Source organism: Pseudopipra pipra, chromosome 5 (assembly GCF_036250125.1).
Source record: "Pseudopipra pipra isolate bDixPip1 chromosome 5, bDixPip1.hap1, whole genome shotgun sequence".
Lineage (NCBI taxonomy): Eukaryota > Metazoa > Chordata > Aves > Passeriformes > Pipridae > Pseudopipra > Pseudopipra pipra.
Window position 1 is genome coordinate 21,469,627 of NC_087553.1, and position 10,628 is coordinate 21,480,254.

Here is a 10,628-nt window from a genome sequence, read left to right on the forward strand (position 1 = left end):
TGCGTATATGGGGCATGGTGCCAGTCCTGTGTACTTCAGCAGGTTTATCCCTCTCATCTGCTGTGCTGAGCTCTCTCGTGTACTTGCTTCTCCTCTCCCTGCCCCGTGGGCTGCCTTGGTATCCATCTCAAGTCCTTGAACAACTTCGAGATGTTAGTTTCTTCTCTTGGTTTTTATCAAATAGTACTTCAGTGGCAGATTGTATGTAATACGCTATACTCAAAGCCACTCCTGAAAAAAACCCCAAACCTCCTGCACTAAGTAGACATATTTGTCCATGGTCTTTCTTGCCGTGTCTGACTTGGCTTACTCTGCTTAGTTGAAGCTCCAGTTGAAGCAAAGCCTGTGTTTGTCTGATTGCAAGGCAAAACCTAGCAATAAACAAACCATTGCAAATGTATATTTGAAAAGATTAGAAGAAAAGTATTACCAGCCCATGCAATATTGTAATCCAAAGTACTTTAAAAGCAGCATTGAATAATTTTCTCAGTTATGCACAAAAGTCTGCTTTTTTCAGGTTTCCCTGGTTCCCTAGCATCAGAGAAACTCTGCTGATCTCTGCAAAACTTCTTTCAGTTTAAGTACAGAGCTCCCCTTAAAATTAGAGGGCTTTTAAGAGTTAATATGTTAATCTCCTGATGCACCACAGCAGGCGTCTGGAATACATCTTACTAGACTGTTTACACTATGCTTCCTTTCAGGGTGGTTAGAGGCAAGGGAGCACTTGTGGCAAGAACTGATGTGGTGAAGGTTTTGACAGCATCTTTCCACACCTAGTTGTTGCCTTTGTGGAGGAGGGAGGAGCAGAGGCTTCCAGTATGGCTCTCAGTATTGCTTCTCAGCTACTTCCCATCAGGGGAGGAGTCTGTTGCAGAGCAGAGTGTGAGCCCACGCTCGGTTTTACACAGCATGTCCAAGGTGGCAGAGGTTTCCTTTGCTGCCTTCTCCGGGAAGAAAATAAGCAACCTGGTGAAAGAGGTTTACTTCTTCTCTCTGAGGCAGAATATAATTTGTATGAGGTTCAACTCTCTGAGCCTAGAGGCACCTATACCAGAGAAGCATGCCACATGCTCCATCCAACAGGGCAGCTGCTGGGAATGCTCTCAGTGTCATGTCTGACAGCAGCCTACGTGCTAAAGCTGACAGTCACTCTGGACGGATGGTTGTAATAACTTTGTGCTTTCTGGCTGTCACTGTTTTTATCCTCCCAACCCCTCCGGGAGGTAGGGAAGTGCCGTTAGTCATTTCATGGGGAGAAATTGAGCCGTGGAGTGATGAGGCCACACAGAGAGTCAGCGGCAGAGCCACTCTGCTATCAGACCCTCCTCTCCTTCCTTATCAGCTCTGCCTGATCTGTGTGCATAAGTAGGATATGTGGAAATGGCTCCTGAGTGACTGTGAAGAGTGGGAAGGGGCCAGGGAAATGGGATGAGCAGTGCCTGCTCCTGACACCAAAACTGGGCTGCCTGAAAGCCCTCGGTACACTGAAAGATGACATATTTGCTCCAGGACTATGTTTTCAGTGGAACAGATTTTTTGCCAGTTCTCTTGTTAGACTTTCAGTATTGGTTTTCCAGCCACTGCCAACTCTGTCTGGGCACAGGTCCATGTTTACTCTAGATCCACAGCCAGAAATATGGTGATCTCTGGTTCATGCTAGTGTGTGGTTGTGCTGAATGCATCAAAATGCGTCATCAAGAGTCACCAGCTACATAAAGTATGAGCTGTGGCAGGGAAATCAGAGAGTATATAACACAATATTGAGGAGAGTAAGAGCACTAGAAGCTAGAAACTCACTTCAAACACTCTGAATTTTAAAATCACTGTATCGGAAGGACACTTCTTAAAGTAAAATGCCTTTTTTTGTGTGTGTGTGCTGTGTTTTGATTTCTGAGCTGGATCAGAAGTACAGTTTATTTTACCAAAGCCAGTGGTACCAATTACAGCCTGAGATTTTCAGTGTGGCACACAGGACTCAACCACACATCTTCCATTAATTATCTCTTGGCCAAGTTAACTCTGCACAAGTAATATGTCACAAGCTTTTTTTCTGTCATTAAAATCAGCAGATATGACCTTGATCCTTGCTGGAAGCACATCTTCTCAGTAAGAAGATGCTGTTTTATCGCAGGCACTTTTCAAAGAATGCCATTTTAATGTCAGGTTGTGCTGAAGGAGAGTCCAGCTCCCGCCTTTTCAACCTCCTGAAGCAGGAAAGAACTAAGAGCCTGCACTAGCCCTCTTATCAGTTCAGAGCCTGGACTTAGGATGTCTTTGCTGACCTTCTCCTCCTCTCGGTACAACAAAGAAATTACCTTAGTTTCAAAAATCTGACAGGTAGGTACAGCTGGTAGGTATTAGCACTTCAGTTGTATATTGATGGAAGGCAGATAATTTGGCAGCTGTGGTTTTACTTGCTTGACTCCCTGGTGTATATGTTCAAAAAGTTCTGGGAGCAAGTACCAAATCCAGTATTTTGGCCTCCATGGTAAGGCAGCTTCGCCCTGGAAAAGGGTGTCGTTTGCCCCTACGGCCACAGAATGGGATCAGAGTATTGAACAAGGACTTGCCACTGTTGTCCACCTTCAGAAATTGTTTCAGCTTTTGATGATCCTTTTCCCTCTCACATCCTTCCATATAAACTTGCGGGGCCAACAGGCATCTATTTCCAGTGCCCACCTCTATGCATTAAAAACTAACAATGCATTAACTGCTAGTAATGACAGTTTGTGCAGCAGCTTGCTCCACCACAGTTTGATTCTGAGAAGGAGAAATAAAAAATGCTCTCTTTGGAATAAACCCATAACATATGTGAGGTTGCCATTTTAAAAAGAAAAGGTGAAAAAACCCCATCCACTGGTGTTGGCCATATCCTTCTCTTACCCTTCACAAAAAGCAGTGTTGACAGAGTGCAGTGTCAAATAGATGTGTGCATCTCTCAGTCCATCTGGCTGTCCAGTGCCTCTGAAGACAACAGCTGGCCTGAAAGTGGGAAGGAGGTAACCTGCTGAGTGAAGATGTCCAGATAATAAATTAGCCCCCCAAAAAAACTGAAAACAAGAAAGAAATTACACTGTCCAAAAATATAAGATAAAGGGGAGAGAATTGCACCATGTTAAGCAGCCCCTTTGTGCAATTATCACTAGGCATCAGCAGCAACACAGCAGGTTTTCACCATCTCCTGGGTGGTGCTCCAGCAGGATGGACATAGAGACTGTGAAGCAGTGAGAAATACCTGAGCCTCAGCATTTTAGAGGTGATTGTACCTGTGTGGGTTTGTCCTAACAGACACCAGCTGGAGAAGGTGCCACGTGGCTCGGGTGGGGTCTGCAATCCTGTTGGGATGCTGTGCTAATTCAGGCAATATTGGTGGAAGGCTGCAGTTAGAATTTGTTTTTGTGAATACCAATGGGTTTATTATTTTTTTATTATTATTATTATTGGAATAGACACTGAGAAAGTCTGTTGTTTTTTTTTTTACAGCAGCTATTCTGAGACTATGGAAAAGTTGACTTGGAATATTTGCTCCCCTGGCTGTGCAGGCACTGACGTGGACCTTACCCAAGAAGAGCTTCATGAAGACAGAGGCCAGCTGAAGTCAGAGCAGCTGTGTTTAAGTGTGGAGTTTCTTCCTCTCCTAGAGTCACAGTAAGATCAGAGGTGGAATTGTGTGCCAGTGCCTGCAACCTATAAACATGCCTTGGACCGTTGTGTGTATCTGTGTGGCACAGGGGCTCTGAATTGTTTTCAGTACAGAGGATCTCTATCCCTACACTCATCCACAGCTACAGGCACAGAAAAACTATCAATATTTTGGATTGACAAAACTGCAGAAGCCAAAAGCTTCTGTTTCAAGGCTGTCAAGGATGCATTTTGTACTTCCTCCACATGCTACAGAGCCTTTCCTAGAAGGGCTCTGTGACCTGCTGCAGCAACGCTCTAGTACTGGTTTCCCACTCGATGCCACAGGCATAAATGTGAGTGCAGATGAGCAAAGGCTGATAATGTCTTAACTAAACCCACAGGTGAAGAAATAACTATTTGGCAGGAGTGTCTTAAAGCAGAATACAGTAAATATTCTGGTGAGGTGAAACACTACAGCAGTGGGAACTGTATACATTTGCTGTATCCAGTGAGAATTACAAGAAAGTAAAGATTTTAGGAATAAGAGGAAACTGTTTTTAAGCTAATTTCTAATAAGGTAGGGCTTACGCAGTCATATGATCCGTCTCTCTGTGCCCGCTTATACCCTTCCTCTTCTCCTCACTGACTTTTGCCTCCATTAGGGTCACTGTTCACTTTCAAAGACAGCAATGATCCTACCAGGTCTGTAAACACCAGCAGTGCATGTGGGGAGAGATTTGGGGAAATGCTGCCTATGGACGGTCAGCATTCACACAGTTCCAAGTTCTGCTAGAGCTGGTCCTGGCCACGGCCAACCTCCCTTCAGTTGCCCCAGCTGCTGGCTGATATAAGGGCTGATATAAGCTTCCAGTGATGGTTTTCTACCTTTTCCCAAGGGAATAACCTCTGGTTTTCTCTGCTTCCTTGTGAATAATCTTCAAAGTCTAAGACATAGGTTGGTTTCATAGATGACTTCCAGACTTATCTTAGTGTCTGTTTTAATCCAGGGGAAATATTGGTAGAGTCTGAGGCTGACGTGGTCTCGCCTGGCTCTCATGCTCTCAGGAAACCAGTTATCAGACAGAATTTTAATGTCTCTTATAGGTCATATGAAAGACTAGAGATATCAGAGGGAATTCTTAAGTGGACTTGTTTTGAGTTTTACACTGTGTATTTTTTTTGCCTGCTTTAGAAATGTAAGCCCTTGCATGCTGCAAACCAGTTTGGCTGATGGATGCTATAGGAAGATTGTGCTGGGACAAGCTGCCTCCATTGCTGTTTCTTCCCAGGGGGTGGGTTTGCATTTGCTGCCTGTGCCATTAACCTGACTCATGGGTTGCACTCCTTTTCTGTGAAGGAAAGGGCTGCACATGGCACTCACTACCCCTTGTCCCCCCGGATGGAGCCGTCTCTGGATTTCTGGCTTAAAAGCCGAGTGCTGGCAAGGGGACAGAGGAAGGTCAATGATTAGTAAGGGGATAAGTAAGACAGTAGCTTAAAGTAAAGCTCCAGAGAGCTCACAGGTACCATTACGAGGGACAAGCAGTGATGTCTTATTGACATATCTCATTAGAAATTGCTGGGAGCTACTGGACTGGACAGTCTCTTCAAATGCCAGCAACCCTGGGGAAGCTGGATGTAAATGTTGTAATTGATATAAGGATGGAAGCTGCTCCACTGCAAAGTGACATTTCAGATATTGTGGGAATGGATGATCTGAAACATCCTCAGTGAGATCTGTTTCCCTCAACTCTTTTGACTCCTGTCAGAGGTGCATGTTCGAGCTTTTCTCTGGGCAGATGGTTTCTGCAAATAGAACTGGCTTTGAAATATAAAGTTTTGCTGAATTCATTATATGCCTTCTGACTTCAAAGCTTTGTACTTTCCTCTTTAGTTTTAAATAGAGTCACTTGGCTGCCTTCAGGACTGTTACATTTGAGGCGGGTGCTGCAGTAGATGTCACTGGTGAAGCACAGCAGCAGTGGTTGGTTATTCAGTGTCCTGAGCAGCTGTGTGCCTGTCCAGGCCTGCATCTCACCTCTGCCCATATCCAGCCAGGAGGTACGTGATTCCTAAAGCTACATGGGTCTAAGGGAGCCCTCCCTTTCTGGGAGTTTCTTGTTTTGCCCATTCCTCAAGGAGAGGGGTGGCTGCACTAGCCTGACCTTGCACCTCCATCTCTCTCAGGGTGCAGGGCACTGTGCAAGGAGGAGGATGAGATGAAGTGGGGGCAGTGTTTGCAACAGCAATTGTTCTGCCCAGATGGGCATAAATTCTCTTCATTGAGGACTTCACAAGAAGTTGCTCTCCAGGAAGGGAGGATCTTTATGAATTAATCTTTATAGAACCTTATATTGAATTGACCTGGAGCATGATGGTTTTCCACCTCAGATCAGCAAGTGGATACCACTAGTCAGAAATTACTGTAAGTATAAAGTGGTCATCATGACTTTGCTTTCACTATATGTACTTCACTTCAACTGAAGTGATGAGTTTTGGGTGTCATGTCTCATTTATACTTTTGAGAAGTATTGGAACCACTCAAAGGGATACAAATGGGAGAACTTTCTCTTTGTATCCGTTTGCTACACAGAGAGATGACATTTTGATGGCCAAAGGTTTTCTGGGAAAGAAATGTTACTTTGGAAACTGAAATGTCAGCTTAGTCAAATTGTTCATAAGCACAAAAGGGGGGAGAAACAAGCACCCAAACTTCAAAGCAGCTGAACCATTCTTTTCAACACCTTCTGACTTGCCACAACTTTATATCAAAATTTTTCAGGTTCAGTTTGAGTTTTAAGCACTCAAAGCCAAAATGTTCAGACAATACAAAATGTTTGCTTCACCCACAAACTCCTTTTGTCATAATTGTTTTTTTTAGAGCTAGCATCAAACTAAAAATCTATTATTCACCTGCTCTGGTTGACCAAGTTGAAGACAAAACTTTCTAAACTGAAAAGTGTTTAAGCAGAAAAAAAAGTTCTTCATCAGAACCTCATCTCTCAGCAGCTGGATCCTTTGTGGATGATCTAAAAGAGCAGGGTATTACAACTTTCACCATTCCTCCATATACTCTTGAACTGAGAAGCTTTTGTGGCCTTTTTGTCTTATCAGCAGTATGTTATAAAAAATGTCAACTCTTTCAAAACCTTTATTGTTTTATTGGAAGGATTATACTAAATTTCAGCCCTGGAGTCAGTTTATGTGTGGTTTGATCATCCGTTCCTCTTTTCATACATGGATACTATCAACATGGACAGCAGAGCTGCCCTGTCACACAGGATTAATGGCAGAGTGTGGTGTTGCTTGTGGAACAGTAATATTGTACCATATGAACAAACACCAAAGTTGGAATAATTTTTCTAAATGTTTCAGCATTCTAAGTACAAAGTAATAACCCTGTCACGAACAATATTTACTGCTCTCTCTTCTGGTTGTGATGGAATTAGCGGCAGTCTCCTGGGAAGAATTGCAGGTATGTCAGTGGTAGAAACACAGCATGTGGTTGTCTTAAAGCAAAAAGCAAACAATTCCTTTGGTCACAGTACAGGGAGAGAAACTTAATACTGCTTGGGAAATCAGTACTGCTTTGAATATAGCATTTGTTTTGGTTTCCTCATGAGAAGGATAATGCAAAAATGGGATATATATATATATATGTATGCATATGTATTTGTATAACAGACAAAGTATGTTGTGGAATCCAGTAGAAGATGAAAATCAGAGACTGTGAAATCTAGAATTAGGGCAGGAACAAACAGTGGACAGTGAGGAAAGTCTTATTGAGTACTCTCTGCCTTAATACAAAATCAAGGAGGAGCCTCAATGAAGGATGAGGCATTACCAGGGTATGGGGAGGTTACTCAGCCATTTTTCAAATTTGTTAAACTATTTGCCTCTAGGTTTCCATGTGTGTTTGTTTTTAGAGACATCAGCCAAAAGACGTTTGATGCTGAGAAAACTGTAAAAATCTAGCTCTTCCTAGCTGCCCCAAGGTCACTGCTTACACTGTTTAAATTTTGGAAATGTCAGGTCAAGACACTTGCATAGAAAAAAATAGATGCGCAATTACACTGTTTATCCTATCTACTCAAAAACATGTGGAGCTCTAGTCATCTTTGAAATAAAATCTTCCTCCACAACATATTGCTGCCCAGTAGCATGTGTTACAGAGCATATTTAAGACTTCTTTGGAAGAAGCCAAGATCAGACACTGCCAGAAATCAGATATTCAATTAAACGGTCTCATGCTTCAAGCCAGTATGACAAGAGTACCTCTTCATGAAAAAACTGCTGCTGTGGGAACAACTGGGAATAAATTATTACGGAGAGAAAATTTTTACATTAGCAATGTGGTCACTTGCACATACATAATGTGTGGGTCTGAAAAGCACAGCTGTGAATGTGTGCAATGTTTCCCTTGAACACTCTTCTCTTCCAGCCTCCAACCATGATCTAGCCTGACCTGGGAAAATCAGAGGAGATGTAAAAAGTGGCTGTATTGAGATGACAGCTTTGCAAAAAGCAGCTGTGCCCCAGCTATGGCTTTCCAAGGAGTGGCTGTGCTGGAGCTATGGCTTTGAGCGTTGTTTTCGACAACAACGCAGGTTTGTGCCTTCACTGCTTCTCCACCCTTCTCCTCATGTAGCTATACCCACAGCTGACCCAGCACTGAACTGTATCACGGAGCAGAGCTCATGCCCTGCCCTTCCTCTTTTGCTTTCTCAGAGTTGTTTTGCCCACCAGCTCAGCTTCCTGGTGCCATTTGTGGCACAACCAGTGTCCCCAGTGTGGCTGGGGATTACTGTGCTGGGGCAGGGACATACCCCAGGGAACAGAGCATTTTCTGTGCCTGTGGGTGGATGTGTGAAGCACTGGTTATTTTATTTGCCTTTGGATCTAACTTTCTTGGTTTAGCTATTGTCAAACAACTGAAAGGACTGACATTAGCCGCCTGGTTCCCATTAGCAAAGCCACTTTTAAATCCTGTTGCAATCACTTTGTTTTCTAACATGTAACTAAAGGCCTTTTTACCACTTCTTTACATGACTTTCTACAATCCCAGCCATGCAAACAGAAATCAGGCATATGCATCTTGCTGATACTGGTATTTTAAAACCCTCTCCAAATACTTTTGCCAGTGACTGCAGAAAAGCTTTTATACCAGTAAGAATGTGTATATTGGGCTTTCTCACAAAAGCTGTGAGAGGGACACAATATGTGCTGCGGGATTATTCTACCAACTGAATAAATGTCATCTCTTTTCCAAATAAGAAACTTGGGCTATGGCAGGAGACTTGTTTCAGTGTTTAAATATATTCTACACATCCTGAGTGGGAACTTGGTGCCTTCATGGGGAGAGATGCTGGGATATATGCAGACAAAACACTCCAATATTTTTTTTATGTGGCAGGCTTTGACTGTCCAATATTGTGCATGCTTTTTCCTTGGATGAATTGCCTTTTTAAAAAAAACAGCAGCTGAGATCAAGGGGAAGATATGAGGCCTTTACAAAATCTCAGGCTGGACCTCCGATTTTGAGCCACATGACTGAAACTCTGAATCCTGGACTTTTACCCCCACACACCCTGTTGTTCTGGAGGATGATCGGGCTGTTTGAGATGATGGGTTATTGAAACCAAAAGCCTCCCTGAGATACACAGTACTTCTGTCTGCTGGTATGTCATTGGGTCATTTTTCCTTCGTAAGATGAGAATGTACCAGGAACAACAGGTTTCCACGAGAAATGCCCTGGGAAGGACTGTAATAACTACCTTGGCACTTAGGAACCAGCCTGTGGCAAGCTGTGAGTGTTCCCTGAAGTGCAATATCACGTAGACCCTGATGAGCTTGTCCTTCGAGACAGCTACCATGCTGACCTCGCTGTGCCTGGTGAAGTTACCACAGATGTACTCTACAGATGGTGAGCCCAGGGAATCCGTCTCCTACATGCAGATCCGGAAGCCTGAGCCAATGGGGCTGTGCAGCGAGTGCAACATCCTGTGATTGCAGAGACTGTGCCGCAAGATTCTCCACTGGTCTCTTTATAGAAGAAAATATCCATATAAACCTACTCCTCCTCTTCCTCAGTGTAGGACTTTGAAAAAGGCAGAGTAGTGTCTGCCATCCCTCTAGCTTCGTGCCTCCTGGGATGGGAGCTGGGCAGTACAGGGTCATCGCAGATGCTGGTACTCACCACCTGGGGCGAGCCTGTGGCAACTGCTCTCTGCTCACCGGTGGGCGAAGCACGTCTGTCGCACGCTCTTGTTAAAAATGCAGGAGTTGGGACACTGGAAGAATGAAATCAATGCATTTCTGTTTGAGTACAGTAAGTGTCTTTTGCTTCTGTGGGTAGCTCCTCTAAGGCTTTAATTGGCACTGACAGGTGATGACTGTGGTGTAGAGCAAGGGCCGGAAGCAGACAGTTTCTCAGCCACAAAGTAGTAAGTGGATTTGGACTGGCTTTTAGCACAGCAGAGAGTTAAGCTGGTTTCTCCTGAAGTTTTCCTAGAAAAACCTTGAATTCATTGTCCAGTTTGCCTCTTTGCTTGATGGAGTACAGAAGATGTTTGTTTAAGCTTGCATGGAGGTTAGTTTGAGATTTTTCTTTCCCATTGTCAGCAAATAGGACAGTGCTTTTGTTCCCAGACAATTTTTAATTTTTAAAACTGATGAGTGCCTCACTTTGACAGAGTGTTAAACATTTACATGTGCTGGTAGGGTGCCTTCTTCATATCAAACTCAGATGGCTCATCTGCAAAAATAATCCCCAAAACAAACTGAAAACTATTCTCTTCATATGCAGAAAACTTGGTCAAAATAACTTTTTCCCTTCTGTGATCAAAGCAGAAACTATGTAGTTTGGTTTGTGCAGTGGGGTTAGATATTTTTTTCCTCCCTGTAACATAGCTTCAGACAGTTGTCAGCCAAGAGATATGTTTGGATTTTTCATCCTCATGTGGATTTGTGGGAACACATGCTAGGAGACCAGATCAACATTGTAA